The sequence below is a fragment of the Chiloscyllium punctatum genome, chromosome 6, assembly GCF_047496795.1.
Source record: "Chiloscyllium punctatum isolate Juve2018m chromosome 6, sChiPun1.3, whole genome shotgun sequence".
NCBI lineage: Eukaryota > Metazoa > Chordata > Chondrichthyes > Orectolobiformes > Hemiscylliidae > Chiloscyllium > Chiloscyllium punctatum.
The window spans coordinates 41,991,018-42,013,271 of NC_092744.1; the positions used below are offsets into that span (position 1 = coordinate 41,991,018).

At 37.5% G+C, this 22,254-nt stretch overlaps 1 long non-coding RNA gene across 2 annotated transcripts in view; it reads left to right on the forward strand.

Moving 5' to 3' along the window:
- The first annotated feature begins 4,060 nt into the window (after positions 1-4,060).
- Positions 4,061-22,254, forward strand: part of LOC140478917 (uncharacterized) — a 234,478-nt gene continuing 216,284 nt past the window's right edge. For both annotated transcript variants that reach the window (XR_011960894.1, XR_011960893.1), the window contains exons 1-2: positions 4,061-4,169; positions 19,381-19,481. This is a non-coding gene — a long non-coding RNA (uncharacterized lncRNA). The remainder of the gene's footprint in view (positions 4,170-19,380; positions 19,482-22,254) is intronic.

A 22,254-nucleotide genomic window follows, 5' to 3' on the forward strand; every position in this document is an offset into this window, starting at 1 on the left:
ATGTATAAATGATGATGAAAAAAATATGAGTGTATTAATTGTGAAGGGTTGTTTTCCATCCCTATTTTCACTTGTAATTGGTGGATATTTTGGATCTAATGTAGTGTGCATTGTCAGCCTACAGTTACATCATTAAAATGGCTGCTTCTCATATGAAATTAGTTAATTCACCACTAGTTGTTCCACAGTCCAATAAAACAACACTGTTTCATTTCGAGGTGAAGTTGCCATAGCCTACTAGGCCTTAGGGGTGCACTCTCATCAGAGAGTGATGACTGGGGATGATTTAACCTGAGGGTCACCATGCCTCAACCAAGGGGAGAGGTTGAAAAAGTGGGTAACCCACAGCTGGCATGGGAATTAACCCTGACTTTTAGCATTAGTCTGTGTCACAAACTAGCTGTCCAGCTAACTGAGCTAATTGACCCTCTTCCATCCTGGAACAAAATTGTCAACCCATATACAGTGTGATGATGTAAAATACAATTGCTTACTATTTAAAACTGATCAACTAAGTTAATAGCTTTGAACTTTGGTTGGAGGGAGGGAAAAAAAAGTGAAAAATGTGCCGGGACACTTTAAAATAGTTACCAAAAGCCAAGCACGACAGGAATTTTAAAACATGGCTGAAACTGCCTCATGCATCCTGAAAAAGCTTTCCAAGGGGAAATTACCTGAACATAAAAAATAATTATTTGGTCTGCATAGCTAACAGTGAGATCTTCAAATGTCTGTGGGCATGACACTTCTCCAGTACAGGTATTGGTGGAACAAAGGCTTAAATCAAAAATTTTGTTATGCAAAAAGAGGATTGAATGCCATCACCAACAATAACCCCCTTCCATCTTTTTCAAAATGACAGTGGAAATCTGACAATGGCTTATGAAAACACTTTTGTCCCAATTTTTATTCTTGGATAGGTAGGGAAATGTCAGTTCAGTGAACTCTAGCTTTAAAAATGGCAACCTGTACGTGTGTGTGTACACGCAGAAAACCTGCCTTGTGACTCCTGCCCTATTTTAACGATCAAGATGAAGGCATCCCACCTACTCATTCCCCCTTAACCTTGCCCACTCCCCATGCTGCATCCAAATCATTCTATGTCCCTCTACCCATTCCCATAGCCCCTTATAACCTCATGCCAATCTACCATTTTCCTTGAAGCTTAATGCCCTCTTTGCCACCTTGTGTCAGTTTGCCTATTGCCTATGTTCCTCTCACAATCTCTGTGGCTCCATATACATGTATGACAGCTTAGCACTTACATTCATACACCAGACTTTTCCCTTTTCCCTTTACCTTCCATGCCAATTCATTGAATATCCACACACATAGGGGAGACAAAACATAGTTTTATTACTTATTTTATATATCAAATAGTACACTCCATTGAGAAAAGCAATTACACTTAAAAAAAGCCTTGACACTTTATGGCATCCTGTGACAAATTGACACTGACACTTCATTTCTAACCATTTCTTGACAAGTATTGTTGAGTTGGACAATTCTACTGGCTTTATGTGCCATTTATACACAATGTTTACATTTCCAAAGGGCACCTGACCCTGAAAGGATCCCTGACTCCCCTCTGCTGAGAAAGGAAAGTTATGGATTTGGAGGCAGGACTTAGGATTCTGACTTTTTTAACATTGTCACCACAGTGGAGAGGTTCTGAGTTTTGGCTTGACCTGAGGACTTTGTTGGGAATAGATTATCCACATGGTGGGCCTATAGCCAGTATTCATATCAGAAACTTTACTGTGAATAACCATGATTTGGAACTCATGGTTTTGGTATGAAAAGCATCTAGAAATATCGAGAAAAAGATGCTCTGTCTTTGGAAATGGTGTGCTCAGTTCTACAAAAGTGATAAGGCTGGGAAGAAAACAGTTATATATTGAGATTTTTAAACATAGAAATCTGGTCAATGCAATCACATCCAGGTGAATAATTAAACAAGTTCAGCTAAAATCCCCATTGGAAATTTTAGATCAAACTCAACACATATTATTTCCTTAATCAAGAATTGTAATTGTTTTTAATTGCACCTTACCCCAAAACTGAACCTTTGTTCTGTTTGTGTGCATGTGAATGTGTGTTTAACACCAATGAATTTTATTTCTTATTCGTAGCCCACAGCATAGAACTGATTTTCGAGTGTAACTGGAACAAAGTATATAACTTAAGGTGACATATGCTGTTTTTGGCTAGAATTCTGACCTCTATTCCATTCTATAATTAAACACCTGGGCAAGAGTCTCATATAATGCTGTTTAATCCTTTGTGACTTTTAGAACAACGTGTTTGGTTACACTAATGAACTTGTTTTGAGCAGTTTTCACTGAATTTTTAAACTGAGTGGAATACTGAACTGCAATGAATTGACTTGTACTTTTTTTTTCTACAAATGCTAATAACCAAAACTAAAACCAAATAAGAAGATTGTTAAGTTGGTTTATTTCAGACTAAAACTGTTTATTTCACTGCATCAACTTCATTGATTCACATTTTATTATAGCACCAGTTGAATCACTGCATCATTTTCCTTACCATTCTATTCCTTTCAAGTCGCTTGGTTATTATTTTAAATATGTAAACATTGGTGATTACTCCCAGATCATTATTATAGCTAAAAATACAGTATTATTGTAACGTTTAAGTTTCGCTAGAACATTTCAGGAAAATACACAAATATATTAATCTTTGGTATGTTCAGGCACTAAAAAAACTTTAAAGAATTGCCCAATAATATAACTCAATATTAAGAGATGTTTGTCTAGAAATTAAATCATGCTCACATTGGGATGTGTTATGTATGCTGAATGAGGCCAGTGACAAGACTTTGACAAATAAGTTCTCTGGCCATTCAGAATTGGAAGTGGGAGCTGCTTGCACCATTGCAACTTTCAGAGGCAGCCACAAGATAGTGATGTAAGACAACCCCAATCAAATGCCAGCTAAGGGTCTCAGGAGAGACGCAGCAGGAAGCAAACAGAAGGGGTGAGGAGCACGCACTCTGCCTTCTCCTGGTTGCACAAAATATTTAAACTCATCTTTTGGTGGGCAGCCTTCAATGATCCCACTAATACTTCTTGGTTCTTGCTGTTGTCGTTTGTCGTTTAGTTGTTCAAAAGGGCTTCAAACTGGTTCAGCTTTTGATTTGTCGCTGCAACAGTGCAATTGAAGCACAAACACATTTACACTAATATACAACATCCACTCTAGAACTTTCCTGAACAATCGACCATTATGATACATTTCTGGCACAAGAAGAGCTCAATCACATTGCCCATCCTATTTACCCCTCATGCACTTGTTTTGATCAGTGGGGTTCAATTTCTAGTCTGTTGTGTTTGGGAACTTTTCAAAAGTTGCACTGTAGGCTAAAACATTGGAAACTAAATCTTTTAAGATGCATCTCAATCACTGTCAACTCCAGTATTCTAATCTAGAATATTTTACACATAAAGTAATGTGTGGAAAAGCATTGAGGAACCAATTGATATGGAACGCCTACTTGCAAAGTTCAGACTGCTATCAGACTACTCTGGGAGCATAGAAAATGGGAAAGAAAAACGGCAAAGCATGTACAATTGCTAAAGACTCTCATGAAAGAAGAGGGTTGGCCAATGAATAAACATTCAGTTTACCAGTAACCATGTTTATATTGTAGTGAATAACTTTCAAGAGTACATGCATAGAGTTCAGATACAGAAAATTCCTCCTTTGTCATGGGGGCGTGGCTCACTATTTAAAGTTAAGGTGAGGACACATGAAGGGCAGATGGAACCTGCTTTTGCAATGAAAGACCTTTTTATGCTATTTATGATAATCAGTGGGAATGTTCCTCATCCATTTCAGATGATTCGGTAATGAGGTTGCACAGAATGTGCCCACATTGTTCCACAGAGACCATTAAAACTCCCACTTGCAACGTTAGCAGCCCCTCTCTTTACACAGAGGCCTTGGAAAGTTTAAGGCAACAATAAACTGAAAGTATCTTCAAACACACAGAGGAACGCCTTTGTTTTCTGCCTTTTGAACCTTTTCAAAACCTCATTTTGAAGGGTGTTTTCGTTCTGTTTCTCAGCATTACTGAACTCAAAACTCCCTGTTGTTTAGTAACACAGAATGTGAACTCAATTGTCTGAATTACCGTGCTCCATATGGTAAGTGTATGTAGGTATATGTTTGTGTGTTCGTAAGAAACTTCATCTGCATGTATAATTTAAAAATAAGCCAATAGATATTTCTGATAAATTCCATTCTAGTTGCATAGCATGGAGATTTTTCCATGTAACTTTGACTGGAATAATAAGAAAATTGGTGTAAGGCCACTTAATTAACCACTCATTATTTTTATGTTGTTGTTCTACTTTGTTATTTTATAAACTTGTCACCTAACAATTTCACATTCATTTATGCAGTGGATGGCTATGATATAAAATGTATAGTACAATATACACAGCATTTTCCACTTAAATATTTCCTTGAGAAATTTGAATAAAATATATTAATTGCTAATTACCTAATTAACTCATGACAATATTACCAGATACACACTTACATACATTTCAAAGGTGTCTGTCTAACAAAGAACGCCAGAACAGTAAAGAAAAACTGTACTTAAACTCATTCAGTAAGACTTACCTAAGTAACTGCTGTTCACAATTTTTGATATGCATTTATCTTTCATAGTTCTTTGATAATTTCGATATCACATTTGGCTTAATATAATTGCTACAGTGTTACAACCAAATAAAGAGGTGTGATCAGCTCCTCTCTTTATAAAACTCCTCTTTAATCGGACAACTGGAATCTTTATTTACTTTTTAGCATGTAACTATTGCACTCAATTAAATTTAGCTAATGAGATCAAAAATGATGGAACGCCAATTCTAAGGCTTTATTGCGTGAAATAGAGTGAAGTGTTATTACTTACTAAACTGAAGAAAAATAATAAAATGCAATGTTTAACACAAAAATACAATGCTGATAATAAGCTTAAAAAGAAATATGGAAGGAGAAGGGTCTCTTTATAAAAAGAAAGATACAGGCAGTTGAAATTTAAATCTTTAGAATCCTTTAGTCGCAAATGTAAAATCTCAATCCCAGCAATTCGAATGCTGTCCTGTTTCATTAGGAGTGGTGAAGTTTACAAATAACCTTGATTTCTCAGCAAAAGATAACTTTTCCAAGTTGACTTTTAGATTTCTGAGATTAAGAGAGAGGTAGCAAAGAGCTTTCAGTATCTTTGTTGTTACCAATCCATTTTCTTATGCTCTCCGTTGTTGTTCAAAGCAAACTACTAAAATATTATTTGAAGTCCAGTCCTTTATCAAATCGAACACATCGCCAGTAACCTTGCAGCTCCAACACGTGAAGTTGTACAAGCATGATAAAAACAAGAGTTGCAAATTTATTATTGCCTCACTGAGTTTCATTAAAATGTTGATTCTGATGCAGCAGGTTTCATATGTTCCTTGGGGATTGCTTGGAATTGTCAAGTGCCTGTTGCAGCCATTTTCTGTCTGTAATGTCCTTTTCAAATTCCTTAGTGTTGGAAGTCTTCGATATAAAGTCAAATGACAAAAGTGAATGTGATCATCCATTTTCACAACAATTAGAACAGAATTAGAAGAGATTGGCAAGAATGGTTCCAGAGTTTCGAAACTTAAATTATGAAGATAGATTGGAGAGTTTGGGACTATTCTCTTTGGAGAAAAGAACGTTGAGAGAAGATTTGATCGAAGTTTTTAAAATCATGCCTTGAAGTACTTTCACTCACTTGTCACAGAGCTGTTGATATAGTCTCTGATGACTAAGATAACAAAGTCAGCCACAATTACCATTCAAAATCCCTTGAATATTCATAGAATGAATGACATTAAAATAAAATCTCTCATAATTATCATTATCACTCACAGGTTGTCATGAACCTTGGGTGTTTGTCCACATAAAACCAATCTGCCATTTACAATAAACTTCAAAAATATCTATCAGCCTGTTTATACATGGTCAAATGTTAAACTGATCAAATAGAAACGAATGAATTCCAAGTGATAAGCTAGTATGACATATCCCTTCACAATATATTGAGGTGGCCCTTTTACTGGCTATTCTAGATATTTATATAGATCACAGAAATGGTGAGCTCAAATTATTATCCCTATTCTCATGGTCTGCAAAAAAGAACTCAAAAAATACTTTAAATAAATTAAGAAATTATCCATTTTTGCATATTTCATTTTTGTCACAAGGTCATCCCTTGTGTAATATCATTTTTAGTAATTTAAGACCCTCATCTACCAAAGTTGAAATTTGGTCATTCATGGTCACATACAAAAAAAAGTTGGGACTATACAGCGGAACCTCGATTATCGGGCATTCGATTATCCGAATTTTGGATTATCTGGACAAGATCGCAAGGTCCCAATGCTTGGCTAAACTGTGTTATCTGGCATTCAATTATTATGGGGAGAGTAGATAAGGAGAAACTGCTCCCAGTCATAAGAAGATCAAGAACGAGAGGGCACAAATTTAAAGCAATTTACAGAAGAAGTGAAAAGACTTCTGTATGAATAGTACGGGTTGGAATTCTCTGCCCAGAATTTGAATTGAGATGCCAAGAGGACATTGGATGATCATTTGATAAGAATCAATGTGCAAGGGTACTGGGGAAAGGCAGGAGAGTGGCATTACTCACAATGGTCTTTGGAGAACCAAATCAGACACCCAAAACCGAATGGCTTCCTTCAGTACCATAAACCTCTGTGATTCTGTAACAACATATAGTACTCTTTTCGTGAATATATGCTATTGAACAATGTTACAAAGCATAAGATATAACCTGTGCACAAGTTTATTACTTTTTAAAGATCTTTCATTATAATGATAGATTATACTTTGATTCCTAATAAATATTGTGAATGTGCAGAATTTAGTTCCATTTTTCTCTGCATTTCTATCAATTTGATGTGACCACACATACTTAAAGTAAATGCAAAATTACTGCAGACTAAATCGGATTCACAGTTAATTAACTGACTCCGGGTAGTTGGAAAGATGCTTGGGCTTAGTTTTCTGAGCAGTATTATTTGGGTCTAAAGTATTTGTTAAAATAACCCTGATTGATGAAGGCTTGTCAGTTGGAAGAGGCTTAAAAGCAGAAGAGACCATTCGAGATAGGTTTTTCTTTGTGGTGTTAACTAGGCATTGTATTGGTTCTAGGAGAAAGTGAGGACTGCAGATGCTGGGGATCAGAGCTGAAAATGTGTAGCTGGAAAAGCGCAGCAGGTCAGGCAGCATCCAAGGAGCAGGAAAAGGGCTCATGCCCAAAACGTCAATTCTCCTGCTCCTTGGATGCTGCCTGACTTGCTGCGCTTTTCCAGCAACACATTTTCAGCTCTGTATAGGCCCCACAAGGAAGGATTCAGATCTTTGTTGATCAAACCTGATTTTTCCACTGGCCAATTTTCCAATGCCTGGTTGCTATTTCTCATACAAATTCTGATCTGTCTGTCTGAGAAGGTGACCCGCAGCATGTTGATCTGGTTTAGCAATTACAGTAAACTGCCCTGAGACCACTTTATGGCATGGCTGTCTGACAAATGAATTTAACTGTGTGATTTCTGGTGGTGTAGTGGTAGTGTTCACCTCTGGGCCAGGAGGCCCAAGGTTTAAATCCCACCTGTTCCAGAAGTGTGTAATTATATCCCTGAATAGATTAATTCAAAAATATTGCTCTCTGTTTGAAGTTCCCTTTAGAATGTATAACTGCAAAATTCCATGAGCTTCACACAGGTCTTTGCCAGACAGCCACTGAATTTACAAACATGGATTTTCTGTTGCAGTCCTCCATCATAGAAATATAGGTGAAAAATAAACATAGTGTTTTGGGGTTCTGACCTATAGTCATGACACAACGAGAGGCAAGAAGTTGTCTCTTGCTGAAATGCTGCACATCTCTATCAGAGCCTGGAAAAGTTGAGAAAGAGGAAATCTTCGTTGGACATGTGGAACAGTCCATCTTCCACAGCTGCACTGGCACCACCCCCCACCTTTTCCTCCGCTACATCAATGATTATATTGGCGCTACCTCATGCTCCCACGAGGAGGTTGAACAGTTCATCCACTTTACTAACACCTTCCACCCCGACCTCAAATATACCTGGACCATCTAAGACTCCTCCCTCCCCTTCCTAGACCTCTCCATTTCTATCTCGGGCGACCGACTCAACACAGACATTTACTACAAACCGACCGACTCCCACAGCTACCTAGATTACACCTCCTCCTACCCTGCCCGCTGTAAAAATGCCATTCCATATTCCCAATTCCTCTGCCTCTGCCGCGTCTGCTCCCAAGAGGACCAATTCCAATACTGAACAACTCAAATGGCCTCCTTCTTCAAAGATCGCAATTTCCCCTCCAACGTGGTCGACGATGCTCTCCACCGCATCTCCTCCACTTCCCACACTTCCACCCTTGAACCCCGCCCCTCCAATCACCACCAGGACAGAACCCCACTGGTCCTCACCTTCCACTCCACCAACCTCCGGATACATCGTATCATCCGCTGTCATTTCCGCCACCTCCAGACAGACCCCACCACCAGGGATATATTTCCCTCTCCACCCCTATCAGCATTCAGGAGAGACCAGTCTCTCCGCGACTCCCTCGTCAGGTCCACACCACCCACCAACCCAACCTCCACTTCCGGCACCTTCCCCTGCAACCGCAAGAAGTGCAAAACTTGTGCCCACACCTCCCCCCTCACCTCCCTCCAATGCCCTAATGGATCCTTCTATATCCGTCACAAATTCACCTGCACCTCCACACCCATCATTTATTGTATCCGCTGCACCCGATGTGGTTTCCTCTACATTGGGGAGACAGGCCGCCTACTTACGGAACATTTCAGGGAACACCTCTGGGACACCCGCACCAACCAGCCCAACCACCCCGTGACTGAACACTTTAGCTCCCCCTCCCACTCCGCCAATGACATGCAGGTCCTTGGCCTCCTCCATCGCCAGACCCTGGGCACACGACGCCAGGAGGAAGAGCGCCTCATCTTCCGCCTAGAAACCCTCCAACCACACAGGATGAATGTAGATTTCTCCAGCTTCCTCATTTCCCATCCCCCCACCTTATCTCAGTCCCAACCCTCAGATTTAGCACCGCCCTCTTGACCTCCAATCTTCTTCCTGACCTCTCTGCCCCCACCCCATCTCTGGCCTATCACCCTCACCCTCACCTCCTTCTACCTATCGTATTCCCAAATTCCCTCCCCCTAATTCCCTCCCCCCTACCTTTCATTTCAGCCCGCTTGGCACACCAGCCTCATTTCTGAAGAAGGGCTTATGCCCAAAACGTCGATTCTCCTGTTCCTCGGATGCTGCCTGACCTGCTGTGTTTTTCCAGCACCACATTTTTCAAAAGAGGAAATCATGTCAATTGATGTATGTTTGAAGGTAAAAACAGAGATTAAGCCCCTGATAATAGTGTTCTGAAGAAGGCTCACTGGACCCAAAGTGTTAACTCTGCTTTCTGTCACTGAAGCTGCCTGACCTGCTGAATCTTTGCAGTAATTTCTGATTTTGCTCCTGAATACAGAGGAACCTCGATTATCTGAACGACATGGGGTGGGGTTATTTTGTTTGGATAATCAAATGTGCGAATAATTGAATGCCAGATAATACAGTTTAGCCAAGCATTGCAATCTTGTCCAGATAATCCAAAATTCGGATAATCGAATGCCCGATAATCGAGGTTCCGCTGTATAGTCCCAACTTTTTTCTGTATGTGAACATGAATGACCAAATTTCAACTTTGGTAGATGAGGGTCTTAAATTACTAAAGATGACATTAAACAAGGCATGACCTTGTGACAAAAATGAAATATGCGAAAATGGATAGTTTCTTAATTTATTTAAAGTATTTATTGGGTTCTTTTTTACAGATCATGAGAATAGGGATAATAATTTGAGCTCACCATTTCTGTGATCTATATAAATATCTAGAATAGCCAGTAAAAGGGCCACCTCAATATATTGTGAAGGGATATGTCATACTAGCTTATCACTTGGAATTCATTCGTTTCTATTTGATCAGTTTAACATTTGACCATGTATAAACAGGCTGATAGATATTTTTGAAGTTTATTGTAAATGGCAGATTGGTTTTATGTGGACAAACACCCAAGGCTCATGACAACCTGTGAGTGATAATGATAATTATGAGAGATTTTATTTTAATGTCATTCATTCTATGAATATTCAAGGGATTTTGAATGGTAATTGTGGCTGACTTTGTTATCTTAGTCATCAGAGACTATATCAACAGCTCTGTGACGAGTGAATGAAAATACTTCAAGGCTCAATTTAATGTTGAACATTAAGATTAGAGAACATTTATTTGTTAGATTACAGAATCCCTACAGTGCAGAAGGAGGTCATTTGGCCCTTTGAGTCTTTACCGACCCTCCAAAGAACATCCTGCCCTAAATCTCTAATTCAATATTTTGATGAGTGTCTGAAAATTTTTAATTCTTGTAAACATATTGCTCGTATGGAGCATTGCTCACTTAGATTAAATGAGCTAGTTCAACTTTTGACAAGAGGAATTCAGGCAGCAGGAAGAGGTAAGCAATACCAACGGGAATGAAAGAAACAAGTGGATATCAGAATCAAGTGTCAGCGATGAGTAGTGTTTAGCAGGAATAGGTTATACCTGTAGTAGATGGTGGCATTGTCTTTGGAGAGACCTAAATGTCCAGTTACACTCTTCATTTCACTAGCATGTCTATCCAGCAAAGAATACCACATCTATAGCAATAAAGCATACAAACGAAACAATTGTGGCTGGTAGATAAAATAAAGTGAGCCGTCACACAACTGGAACCTCTGCTAGAAAAAATTCCCATCATTAATGAAGATATCTCTACTCCAACAAAAAGTGTAGAATGTTGGTGCTTCTTTTCCTTGTACTAGTTGTATGTTTGTAATCTTCTCATGTACATTCCTTACAGGGATCAGTTCTGACTGGAAATGCTGGATCATGATTATCAACTTTAATACTTGACATTCAATTCTTAAACTTTCCCAATTAAATAATATGAAACAATGTGTAGATTCTGACACTGGAGAAATATTTAATCATTCTTTTTTCAAGCTGTCTCAGAAAACTGTCACACAAAAGATCACCTTGTGCATTATGAAATTGGGGTTCTGTTGCTCATTTCATTTTACAGATTAAAAGCATCATTCCAGAGGTACATCTTTACGTCTGGAATGCTTTTCATTGAAGTATGTGTGGTTTTTGTAGCATTTTTCCTCCTCTGCATTTGTTTTCATGCAAATAGACTGCAGTTTCCATCTCAACTGATATTAAAGATGCTATTTGTTTCAATCAATGACGTGGAGGTGCTGGTGTTGGACTGGGCTTGACAAAGTCAGAAGTCAAATGATGCCAGCTTATAGTCCAAGAGTTTTATTGAAATCACAGTTATTGCCCCTTTGTCAGGTGTAGTTTGCATCAATCAAAAGTAAGTGTGATTCTTGTCAAGGTGAGTTTTATGAATTCCACCCTGTTTCTTCATAACCTATAAATGAACTTTCTCTGTGAAATGGTCTGAAAGCGAACAAGAGTGACCACAACTAGAAGGAACACAGAAGGTAATATTTCATCAAGCTCTGGAATGCGCTCCCTAAATCAGTCTCCCTCTCTTCCCTTAACTCTCCTTTTTTTTCTTGTTCCTTAACACCTACTCCTTTGGATACGTTTTGACCACTAGTTCTAATCTTTCATTATGAAATCAATGCCAAGTTTTGTTCAATAATACTTCTGTGAAGAACCTTAACATGTTTTTATTCCATTGAAGATGACATATAAATGTAAGTTATTAATGTACTGACATCAACCCCAATTGATAACTAATGGTAGTTTTTATTGCCTAGATACGTACATGAAAATAGCCATCTGAGTGCAGTATACGTGCTGTTAACCTATTTAAAACCATAAGTGGAAGAGATTCCATACAGGAAAGGAAAAGCTAAAGAGTGGAAAAAAGATCTGGCAAACCAAAGCAAGAAGATATACCTAACGTTACGGAATTTAAGTCATGGTTTTCCTGTTTCAGTTGTGAAATTGATCAGGATGAGGACAATAAAATCAAATTTTATAAGGGAAATTGTTCTTCAATCTAGCAAAGAAGAATGTAACCACTGCCTGGCATTGAATTAAACTGAAATTATATATTCTCCTGTGGTAGTGCATCAACAATTTGTTACATTCACTTGTGGCAATTTCCAAAATAACCTTATTCTGTTCAAAATAAGAAGAACAGACTTCTCAAGAAAATAAATCTCAAATATCTTATAAGTCAGAGAAGATTCCTAAAGTAAATAATTTATTTTACAAATTATTATTATGGAAGTTCAGATGAGTTGTTTATTCTAACTATAAAGGATTTTTAAACAACCATGTTTGCAGTCCTATGATTGGCATATATTTTAACAGACAACTTATTTGTTTGATACCAGGGGGCTGATAAATTTAACAGATATAATTTGTCATCTCCTGAGGAGAGGTTAAGGGCTAAGAGCACAGATTCCTTTGATCTTACTTTCTGCCACTGTGTCATCTGTCCAGGACTAATCAAGTTATCATATCAACAAATCTCCCTCAGTCACAGACTTCAGTGTCTGGCCTTTGAGAAAAATTTGATGGCTGCAGCGCAGACAAATTTCTAGCAGCAGGATGTTGGAGCTTTCCCGCCTGGCAGTATGAAAAGTACCTGTAACCTCCGTACAACCTCTCCTCTTCCTCACGCTGAGAGTTCACTTCATGTGAGTCTCATGCTGTTCATTGCAATCAGTCAGCAACCTCTGATTAGGCCACTAAGAAAGAGCTGCTATTAATTTCAAAATAAAATTTACACTTTACTTCAATAGGCTCTTGAACTGTAAAGGTTTAGTTCTGAAATATAATTTGAATCACAAAATAAATGTCAGGTTGCAAATTGCTCACAGCATTACAACACTTTGTGTATTTAATTAAGCTAAAGAAATTAAACAATCTTATTTTCCCGTTGGAAGAATTCAACAAAAAAAAGAGCACTACTGACTTTAAAAATAAAGTTTGCACAGGATAAGAAACAATTTCTCCCTGGCATCCATCTTGAGAAATGATGACAAAGAACTTAGTAAATATTTGCATTAATATAATCTGTGAGAAATATTAAAATGTTAGGCAATATCTGGCAGAGAAATTTCTAAGGATACGAATGTTTACGTTGTAAAAATGGGGTACACAGGTTGCTCCTGTTTTTTATACCCAATTTGTTTATAACAACAAAAGTAGAATTAATAGTCAAGCATGTCCTTTCAGATGTTAAACAAAATGTTATTTTTGGAGTGGAATGTCAACAGTTAAGTATTTCTGGATGAAGTGGCAGTAAGCAGCCTGCGAAAGAAAATTCAGATTGCAGACTTCCCTGGCACTGGTAACAAAAGCTCAGGTATGGAGTCTCTGCTGGAGAGTGACCTTTCACATCTGCAGCCAACATGCTGCGAGCAGCCTGCACAATGGAGCTCAAGGACGGTCAGTGAACTGACCCTGGCTGCCAAAGCTACCTGCTGCTCTCTTCAAAGAAATCAAACACAGGGGCTGCCCTCAGAATGATGAAAAACTCTGCGATAATAACAAGGCAGCTAATGCGCTCAGGACTCGTGGTGGCTATTTTATCTGCCATCAATAAGATTTATGCTCCAGATGCTATTATTTCCTAAACATTTTGGAATTGCTTTGACTTATTTTTTTCTTCTATTGTGTAACTAGTTAGTAATGCCCTCTAAGCATCACTAACTGATTATGTGCACTCCTTAAAGACTGAGTTCCTATTAACAATAGCTAATACCAGCACGCAATTATAAAGTACTCAAACCTTTCTGTTAGCAAAACATCGCTCCAGCACCAAACTATCTTCCTCTAAAGGAAAGTGATACTTTAATATGTTATAAAACCATTTAAAATACAATGTAATTTCTGTTGTGTCTTATTTTACAAAGTGAATAATCCATAATATATAGAATGAAAATATATTGTGAGTAATGCAAGTTGTTCTACATTTTGCTGTATTCATGTCTGGCTTTTCGCGTGTATGTAAGCAGCTGCTTAAAACTTGGATAATCAATGTATTGTTTGAAATGTTCTCAGTCTTGCACTGTTTGATGAAGTATAAATAGGACATTGAAAATCAACAATAACTGAGCTCATTCAGAGTGAATGGGGAAGAGATAACAGAATCATGATTTAGATTTCTGGTTTAACTTTACTTTGTAAAATTAAGATTTAGGACTTTAAATAGTATTGTCTTCTCGATGTTTTGTGACACAATAAATGTCAGATTAGATTGAAATGTCTCTGACATATCAGATGTAAAATGACTAATTATATTGTTGATTAGAATTTCAGATGATAGCATTAATCTTTGAATGATTTGAAAATGTATTAAAATAAAATAGGTCTCTGTAATAATTGAATTAGGGAATCTAAATTTAATCTAAAATAAAATATAATAGAATAATACTGGATCAAAGTAAAATAATAATGGACTAATACAAAATCAGTAAGACTGTAGATAGATCTGTTTCAGAGTAATATACCATTCAACATTTATGGTAATCTCTTAGCCATTTTGAGCTTGATTACTTGACTTAACCAAAGTAAAAGTTTGTTCACAGATGCTGTAATTTGGTATTGATGTGTTTATGAGGATAGGTTATTAAAGTGATAGGCTCACTCAAATTGGCCCCGAATAATCAAGTGAAGGTTGATGAATTGGATACAGATCCATATGCTCCAACCTCCATTCTGAAGAAGTGTCACTGGACTCAAAACATTAACTCTGCTTTCCCTCTATCGATGCTGTCAGACCTATAGAGTTTTTGCAGCCATATTTGTTTCTGTCTCCAGCCTTTGTTGAAATTGCAGGGCACTTGCTTCAATTACTAGACCATTCAGGGATATTCTTGATTAAAGAGTTGCATTTCATTATGAAAATCATATCTTGAAACAATAATTTCCATGATTATTTTCCTGGTGGGAATGTCCTATATAATCAGCTTGCTTGTGTAAAATAGACAGCCAAAGTTTAGGTATACTGTGAGGATTGAATGTTATGGCTAGATTTCTGATTACAGGATTTTTGTTTTTTTATGCACGATCTTTATTTGCTGCTTTCAAAAATTAGAAACTGGGCACATTACGAGTGCCCTTCACTCTGTTTCTTTGGAGGATGGTAAAGAATATAAATGAAAGAATCTGAGAGAAGTTCATAAAGTCATAGGAACAGAAGTAGGCCATTTGACCCACTGAATCCAGCCCACCATTCAATGAGATCATGGCTGATCTGATAACCCCCAACTCTACTTTCCTGCCTTTTCCCTTACTGATTAAAATTCTGTCTCTCTCATCTGTGAATATATTTCATGACCCAGTTTTGACAGCACTCTGAGGTAAAGAATTCCAGAGATTTACAACTTTCTGAAAGAAGAAATTCTTCCTCATATCCTCCTAAACTGGGGAATCCCTCACTCTGAGATTATGCCTCTTGTTCTAGACTCTTCCATACAAAAACAAACTCTCCTTATCTACCCTGCTAAACTTCCTAAGAGTGCTGTATGTTTCATAAGGTCATCTCTCATTCTTTGAAACTCTAGTGAGTCCAGGCTGAGCCTACTCAATCTCTCCTCATAAAAACATCCTTCCATACCAGGAACAACCAAGTTAATCTTCTCTGGATTGCCTCCAATGCCTATATATCTTTCCTTAGCTAAGGGGAGCAAAACTATTCATGGTATTCTAGGGTATGTGCTCATTAGTAACTTGTATAGTTTTAGAAAAACTTTCTTATTTTTACACTTCATTCCCTTTGAAAAACTCTCAACAAGCATTGCCTTCTCTATTACTTGCTGCACTTGGAAGCTAACATTTTGTAATTTATGCATGAGCGTCCACAAATCATTTTAACTCTAGCTGCCTGCTTTCTTTTTCCATTTAAATAATATTCTGCTCTTCCATTCTTCCTGCCAAAATGTGTATTCTCGCATTTTTCCACATTATGTTATATCTTCAAATTTTTTTGCACACTCATATAACCTCTCCATATCCCTCTTTAGAATCTTTGTGTCATCCTCGCCACTTGCCTTCCCATCTATTCTTGTTTCATCCATAATCTTTGTGACAGAACATTTCTTCTCTCATCTAGGTCATTGATATATATTGAAAATAATCATGACCCCCAGCAGTGATCTCTGTCATACTCCATCAGTAAAAGGTTGCCATTCTGAAAATGATCCCCTGTCCTAACTCACTGTCTTCTATTAGTTAGCCAATCTTCCATCTATGCTAATGTATCATCCTCAACATCATGGTCTCTTATCTTAATAATTATTTATGTCTATTTGTTCTCCTTTATCTATCCTACTTGTTACTTCCTTGTAGAATTCTAATACGTTTGTCAGACTTGATTTCCCCTTCACTAAGCCTTGCTGAATCCTCTTGCTTTTATTATGTATTTCTAAATTCTCTGCTTTTACATTCTTTGTAATAGACACTAAAGTTTTCCAATGATAGAAGTTAAGCTAACAGGCCTATACGTATAAGTTTTTTTCTCTCTCTCTTTCAGCCCTTTAGTTCTTGAATAAAGGTGTTACATTAGCAGTTTTCCAATTCTTTGGGACTTTTCCAGAACCCAGGGATTCTTGGAAGATTACTAGCAGTGCATCTATTATCTCTGTAGCTACTTTCTTTAATGTTCTAGGATATGTTATCACTCATTGGAGTAGTGGGCCATAAATCACGCCCTGCTATGCCTGGAGTCATATCAAATGTTAAAGTTTTTTTTTGAAGATATGCATAGTATCCAAATTTATCTGACTTTCAGACCAAGGTTGATGGAAAGTATGAGCTCAGTTTATGAACTAAACAAGAATTAGTATTTATTATAAGTAATTGGGCTATAGCTTTTAGTGAACAGATATAAACTATGGGCATATAATACTGCTAATTAAATATCCTTATAAAATGCCCCTTTACATAAACACACAGGGAAACAAAGAGGGAAAATAAATTATTGTGGAAGTAGAGAAAAACTGGTCCTTTCTTTGCCTCCTGATTCCAATATTGTAATAATCCTACTTCAGTTGTGAAGCCTTTCATTTCAGTTGTCTTTCTCTAGAAGCAGCAGAAGTACAGAGCAACTGAAACACTTAGAACAAAATGTAACTGATTAATCAATTCAAAATTCAAGACTTGCAGCAACTGTTTAAGGAAGGGTAACTGGTTTCCTTTAAGTTTAAACTGAGTTTATTTTTTTTACTGTAGAGAACAGGCAGCTTCTTATGGGAAGAATAACAGCATACCCTTCTGTCTTTGTTTCTCTCTGTGTGTCTCTGTAATTTGTTTCCAGTTTCAACCTATTCAGTAAGCTGAACATCAATCAATATTGCTTGTAAACAATTCCTACCCTCCTTATCATCTGAAGTCATAACCACATAAAATAGATTCACAATAAGTATTACATTCTTTGCTGTGAAATGATGTAGCCATTCTGGTAGAGTCCTTTTGTTTTAACAATGATCAGTTCTTACAAATAGCAGTTTGTAAAGACTGAAAAATTTAAAAAACATAGCTGCAATATATTGGGTCCAGGGAACAAATTGACCTTTAGTTTACCTAGTACATTTAATCCAGTGATAGTTATTGTATTTATTTCCTTTTCTTCTTTTGTCCCTTGATTTTTTAGGATGTTTGGAATGCTATTAGTGTCCTCTATTTTGAATAATGATGCAAAGTAATTATTCAACTCCTCTGCCATTTCCTAGTTCCCCATTATTGTCATCCAGCCTCAATTTCTAAGAATACATTTACTTTGGTATTTTACTTCCTTTTTCATCTCTTTAACAAAGCTTTCAGTGTCAATTTTATTTTACTTACCAGCTTGACCTCAAAATTTCTTTCTTTCTTTTTTGTTAAACTTTCGTAGATTCTTAAAACTTGCCCAATCCTCTGTCTTAACACTAATTTTTACTACATTATATTTTTTTCACTGCAATACATTCTGAACTAAATTGGTTGACTATGGTTGATTTAACTCTTCCTAGAATCCTTCTTCCTCCCTGGGAATACATTTATGTTGTGATTCATGGACTTTTTTCTGAAACTTCAGCCATTGTTCATCAACTTTCTTTGCTGGTAAACTCCTTTCCTAGTCCATTCTTGTCAACTCCATCTCCATTCCTTTTTAATTGCAATTATTTAAGCTAGTACAGTTGTTTCTAACTCGAGTTTCTCATTCTCAAACAAATGATAAATTTTACTATTTTATGGTCACTGTTTCCTAAGAACTCTTTTGTTATGACCTCATATGTTAAACCTGCTTAATTACATGTCACCAGGCCCAAAATAACTGGATCCACAGTATGTTATTACAGCAAACTGACTCATATATATTCTGTGAATTCTTCCTTGTGGCTATTTCTGCCAACATGATTTTCCTAGCTACATGAAAATTAAAGCCACCTATGATCAATATGTGTTCCCTCATTATCTCTAGATGCATTTTCTGTCCTACAAAATAGCAACTGCTAGGGGTACATACATTACCAGTGTCTTCTTTCCATTGTCATTTCTTACCTCCACCTATATACATTCTACATCTTCTGATTCAAGCTTATTTCTTACCATCATATTTTCATTATCCCATATCATTTGAACAAAGTTATGTCATCACCCTTCCTATCTAGCCTTTTGAAAAGTCACACACCTTAAATGTTAGATTAGGTTACTTACAGTGTGGAAACAGGCCCTTCGGCCCAACAAGTCCACACCACCCTGCCGAAGCGCAACCCACCCACACCCCTAACCTATCACTATGGGAAATTTAGCATGGCCAATTCACCTGACGTGCACATCTTTGGACTGTGGGAGGAAACCGGAGCACCCAGAGGAAACCCAGGGAGAATGTGCAAACTCCACACAGTCAGTCACCTGAGGTGGGAATTGAACCCGGGTCTCTGGCACTGTGAGGCAGAAGTGCTAACCACTGTGCCACTGTGCCGCCCAGCTTTAAGCCCAGCTTTTCCCAGCTTTAATCTCCTTGTAACCATTTCTCCAAATTGGCTATAAAACCATTAAACTCCATTTATGTTATTAATTACTGTAGAGGCAGGCTGTCCTTGCACAGTATCAGAATGTACAGATGCAAATAGCTGGGACTAACTATGGATAAATGTGTTGATAAGTTCTTTTTTATGACTTTGGTCGATGATGCAATCATATCACAATTTCTCTTGTTTAATATCTCCACAACAGTTGAGACCATCACAGATCTAAACATCCATGTTTTCAACTTGATCCAAACTGCTACATGGGAGAACAGCAAAATGATCAACCTGCAGTATCATGTTCAGAAGGTAGCTATGGATGCTCAGCTGAAACTTTATCATCTGAATCACATAATCAAAAAGACCTATATCTCTGCAGTTCCATTATCAAAATCACATTCATCATAATTTTTAGAAACCATTTCTTGAATATCATTCCATATGTTGATTCTCTTTCATGCAAAGATTTTTTTCCTGATATCTCTTTTAAACCTTCCTTTCAGCTTTTTTTAAACCTATGATCATTAATTCCAGTATCCTTGTACACCTTAAAATCATACCTTGGATTAATGCTATTAGTCCTAATTAATAATCTCGTTACCTTAATGTAAACCCTTTCCATTGCCTCCTCCACCTGTAGAGCATCCATTTTCCTGTCTTCATCCCAATTCAATCAACACCAGAAAACAGTTTCATAGATCTTCATGCACTATCTATATTAACTTTGTGATCAAAACTGTGAGCAGTGTTCAAGGTGTGATCTGGCCAAGAGACTGTGCAGTTTTAACATGACAACCTCTAACATATAGTCAGCTTATCAAATGAGACCAAAAGTCTAAGGCCTTTCTGCACAAGGGTTCTCCAAGTTTAAAAAAGGTCTTCCAGTTAGAACAAAAAAGAATTGCACCAAGTCTGGCCTTCTCTGGAGATTTCTGCCCCTAATTTCAATGTATTCCATTTTGTCTGGCCAGGGACAGGTGAGAGGCTCAAATGCAGCAGCATGATGTCAAATTAATTTTGGGGACAATCTGATCCCATGTTTGCTTTTCCAAATGTCTTACCCCCACAGTGTGTGTATCATATCTTTATGGTGGAGAGATTGTTGGCTCTTGGTGAAGTGGATAAGATGCTTTTAAGTGCCATGGTTGAAGTTATTTAAATTCAGCCATTTAATCAAGAGAAAAATGCAGACTGTAGCTTTCAGAGTAAAAAAAAGTTACTGGCTCCTAAATTGGTTTGGTTGACAGGGCATCTGGTCCAGCTTAGCAAAAAACCATTACTATCTGTTCCTGCAGATTCATTTTGTTGACAATTTACAAGGGATGTTATGAAAGGCTGCGTCCATTGTGAATGATTGACTGAATTTCAAAAGCCTGAAAAGGTCTTATCTCAGCGTGGGGGTGAGGAAAGTTTGTAATTTCATTAACAGTTCTAGTGAGTTTTTAATGAGATTAGAATCATAGAATCATAGAGTTGTGCAGCACGGAAATGGACTATTCAGTTCATCTCATCCATGTTGACCAGATATCCTAAGTCAACGTAGTTCTGTTTGCCAGCACCTCGCCCATATTCCATTAAGGCCTTACTATTCATATTTCCATCCAGATTATTTTAAATGTTGTAATTGTACCAGCCTTTCTTACCTCCTCTTGCAGCTCATTCCATCCTCTGCAAGAAAATGTTGCCCCTCAGGCCCCGTTTATATTTTTACCCTCTTGCCTTAAATGTACACCCTCTAGTTTTGGACTCCCCTGCCCTGGACAAAAGATCCTATCCAGCCCCCTCATGATTTTATAAACCTCAAAATGGTCACCCCTCATCATCCAACTCCAGGCAAAACTCCAGCCTATTCAGCCTCTTCCAATAGTTCAAAGTATCCAATCTCAGCAACATTCTTGTAAATGTTTTCTGCACCTTTTCAAATTTAACAATGTCTTTCCAATGAGAGGGAGACCAGAATTGAATGCCGAATTCCAAAAGTGGCCCAATTAATTTCCTGAACAGCAGTAACATGACATCCTAACTCCTATACTCAATGCACTGACCATAAAGGCAAGTGTACCAAATGCCTTCTTCACTACCCTGGTGACTCCATCTTTGAGAGATGTAATGTAACTCCATCTTTGAGAAGCTATGAACCTGCACGCCAAGGTCTGTTTGTTTGGCATCTGTCCTCAGGACTCTGCCATTACTTTAAGTTCTGCCCTGATTTACCCTACCAGAATAAATTAAGCTCCATCTACCACTCCTCAGCCCATCTGATCAAGGTCCTGTTGTACTCTGAGGTAAGCTTCTTCACTGTTTACTACACTACTAATTTTGGTGTCATCTGCAAACATACCTCCATTATTAATGCCCGAATTAGTTATATAATAATATTACGACACAGGGTAAACCCTCCTGCTTAATTTAAACCAGCAACACAGAGAAGATTTATCCTGTGCAGTAATCTGTGAAAATTTGAGAGGCCAAGAGCTATTTAAAGTAAAAATTAACAACTTTATTTCTTAAAGTATAACAGAGAATAATTAACTAACAACTATTTACAATTCCTTCCTCAAACCTATCCTTTACTTTCCCCTCTACAATACTGATCTGATAAAAATCCCGATTAAGATTAACAAAACAAAACTTCCTATCTCAAAACTAGGCAGCTTTCGGTTCTTCTCTGAATTCCTGTCTTCTTGGGGAATCTGCTTCACCAGTTACTGATCGATAAAGGCACCTTTAAGAGAGCTATTTTTGGGCAGTCTTTACATGCTGGTGGCTTAGCAGTTCTCCCCCCCAACTATTCAATATTCCCCAGTCTTATACCCCCAAAGCATTGGATTGTGTCATTGGCTTTTAAGATTGTCAACATACTCAATTCAAACTTGATTGGAGTTTGGTATTTTTTGGGGGTATAATTTAAGCTGATTGGTCAAATTCAAAGTTGTTTTTGTCTCCAGGCAACCAGCTAATTGAGTTGTTCAACCAAATGTTACATTCTTTTTCAGAACACTTGGTTCTGTCAGGTAGTCCTACTTGCTAATAACTTTCTTAAAGGTACAGTATACCACATCTTCATAAAAATAATGACAAA